Here is a 3,265-nt window from a genome sequence, read left to right on the forward strand (position 1 = left end):
CTTTTTGATTTCTTCTAATATCATAGATGAATAATAGCTGGGTGATGGTGGCATAGCTGGGCAGTGGTGGTGCACACCTTTAATCCCAGCACTCCCAGGAGGGAGCCTTCTGAGTTCGAGACCTGCGGCGCATCATGCCCGTCTGCGCTCTATGCGCTACCATACAGTCTGTGAACCGGGCAAGGGGCTGGAGATTGAAACACATGAAGACTCACAGACAGAGACACAGGTCATCCTTGAAACAAGAATGCCCCCTATTGTGTACCAGAGCCGTTTATATAGAGATCCTTAACTGACAGCCACACCCCAGCCAAACCCAGCAGAAATCACTCCCCTGCCACCAGGAACTCCTGAGGGTCTCGTGCTCAGAGCAGATGTAAGCATTACAAGTTGTTTATCAGAAATTCAGGATCTGGGGGGTTCACAGCTCCCAACAGAGACCAGCCTGGTCTGCAGACTGAGTTCCAGGATAGCCAGGGCTACACAGAGAAACCCTGTCTTGGTAAAGAGAGAGAGAGAGAGAGAGAGAGAGAGAGAGAGAGAGAGAGAGAGAGAGAAGGGAGGGAGGGAGGGAGGGAGGGAGGGAGGGAGGGAGGGAGGGAGGGAGGGAGGAAGGAGGAAAGAAGGAAAGAAAGAAAGATAGTATCTCAAACTCCTTGTGGGTATGCTTGAGTGATGATGTCTCAGTTCAGATCACTATGTAACTTGAAGACTGAGATTGGGAAAAGCATTTTCCCTTTATTCTGTGTAGACATCTAGGGAGCAGAGCACTAGGCTGGTGTTAGCTGTTTGACCCTTTATGCTCCCATTGCCAGTGGAATTTCCCATTCCTTAACGTAACAGGGTGCTTTTCCTGCCTGCTCCACAGTCGAAATCAGCACTCCATAGACGTCACTAGGACACTCACAGTCGAGCTTGGTTAGCAGACTCAGGAACAAATATTGCATGTCCATGTCTATGGGAAAGAGCGGGGGAGAGCTCAAAGTGGAAACTATATTTAAAGGTACTGATGGCAGCCAGCCACCGAAGACGCCACTCTCAGCATGAGACAGTGCCTAATTCTGAGCCCAGTAGGTACGGATATGGCTCAAGTGCGTTCCTCCGTAATTTCAGATATTCAAAAATTTCTTCCAGGGTGTGTATTTAGGAGTAGAGGAGGAATTGATGGTATCCCACACCTGTAACCTCAGCATCTAAGAAGCTGAGGTGTGAAGACCGTGAGTTTGAGGCCAGTCTGTGTTATGTGGAGAGTCTCTGTCTCAAAACAAAACAAAAACAACAAGTGAAGCTTTAAATAGATAGAACCAGTGCTGGAGCCACTGTCGCTGAACCCAGACCACTCGGCTTCGCACCCGACAATGCACAAAACAAGATTACTATCGTTGGGGTTGATGCTGTTGGCCTGGCTTATACCATCCATATCATTTGTTTGTTTGTTGTTTCTCAAGGCAGGCTTTCTCTGTGTAGCTCTGGCTGTCCTGAAACTCACTCTGCAGACCAAGCTACCCTTGAACTCCCAGAGACGCACAGACCTCTGCCTCCCAAGTGCTGGGATTAATGGCGCATGCCAGTATGGTCGGGCGGTGCTATCTGTATCTTAATGAAGGACTTGGCAAGATGAGCTTGCTCCTGTCGATGTCAGGGGAGACAAATTGAAGGGAGGGATGATCCATTTTCAGCATGGTAGCCTTTTCCTTAGAATGCCCAAAATTGTCTCTGATGACGACTGTAGCATGCCTGCAGACTCCAAGCTGGTCATCATCACAGCAGGCTCCTGTCAGCAACAGGGAGAAAGCTGACTCAGTTTGGGCCAGCGAAACGTGAGCATCTTCAAGTTCATCCTTCTCTGTGTTGTGAAGTACAGGTTCAGATCACAAGCTGCTTATTGTTTCTAACCCAGTGGGTATCTTGATCTTTGTGACTTGGAAAAGAAGTGCCTTTCCCCAACACCAAGTTATCTGATTCCAATCTGGAGTCAGCTCAGTCCTGTTACCTGATGGGAGAAAGGCTGGGCGTTCATGGGATACGCTACCATGGATGGGTCCTAAAGGAGCATGGAGATGCCACTGTGCCCATGTGGGGTGGCATGAGGGTTGCCAGCATCTTCCTGAAGATTCTCAATGCAGACCTGGGAACTGATGCAGACAGGAGCAGTGGAAAGAGGTTCACGAGGCGATGGTTGACAGGACCGATGACGTGATCAAACTGAAAGGTTGTATAGCCTTGGGCCATTGGCCTTTCCATGGGAGACTTGGCCAAGAGCGTAATGGAGAATCTTAGGCAGGTTCATCCCATTTCCACCATGATAAATGGTCTCTATGGAGTCAAGAAGGATTCCTCAGTGTTCCTGGTGTCCTGCGACAAAATAGAATCTCAGATGCAGTGAAGGGAGTAAAGGAGACGGGCTTGAAGAAGAGAACAGACACGCACTGGGGAATCCAGCAAGAGCTGCAGTTCTGGGGTCCTCAGACGTCCTAGAACATCAACGTCCCTGTCCAGGCTGCAGCAGGGCTTCTCTGGAGAACACACTCTGTCTCCTCGTCTGAGCGGTAGTTAATGCTGCTGTGTTAAGGTGGCCTAGAGAAAACCTCAGTTCCCACAGCTCTACCCTGATGTGAAGTGGTACTTGTGTGGTGGTAACCTGGTGAATGTGACAGTCCCACCATCCCGGAGACACACTGCCAATTGTGTGCAGGCTTCAGTTACCCTGGGAGCCTGCTGGGGCGCTGTTCTGTGCACCTAGGCCAACGAGTTCCCTACTAGTCATACCCTGGCTCCGGTGTCTAAATCCAGTATGCATATCCTGTGCTTGGCTATCCTAAAGGATGTTACTGTGTGTGTTATTTGTGTCTGGAATGTACATTGCATTACTATGTAAAAAGTAAGTTCTGAATACGGATGATGCAACCAACTACCCAAGTGTCGTGCCGACGAAAACACCAAATAAACTTTGAACGGAGAGAGAGAGAAAACCTAGTGGGGTTTAATTAGTTAGGTAATGGGACAGCCTGTACCTGGAAAACATATTTCCTGACGCAGGTCTGCTGGCTCAGCGTGCCCTGAAGGCTATCTTTGTTTTCTCACCTTTTCCAGGGAACTTTTTTTAAAGGATGTTGGCATGGTTACACCTGGGAATTTTTAGTGGTTGGCAGTCGGTAGGGTCCTGCGCTTTCCTGTTGCCCTAGTGCAAAGTGTACTGGTTTCTGCTTAATTCTGGTAATCACAATAATTAGAGCTACTTTGTCCACACCCTCTTCCATCCTGT

The 3,265-nt window shown here is 48.9% G+C and overlaps 1 pseudogene; it reads left to right on the forward strand.

Annotated features, from left to right (window-relative positions):
- Nucleotides 1-1,009: 1,009 nt before the first annotated feature.
- Nucleotides 1,010-2,478, forward strand: LOC142843214 (L-lactate dehydrogenase A chain-like; annotated as a pseudogene).
- Nucleotides 2,479-3,265: the final 787 nt, after the last annotated feature.

This window comes from Microtus pennsylvanicus, chromosome 1 (genome assembly GCF_037038515.1).
Source record: "Microtus pennsylvanicus isolate mMicPen1 chromosome 1, mMicPen1.hap1, whole genome shotgun sequence".
NCBI classification, from domain to species: domain Eukaryota; kingdom Metazoa; phylum Chordata; class Mammalia; order Rodentia; family Cricetidae; genus Microtus; species Microtus pennsylvanicus.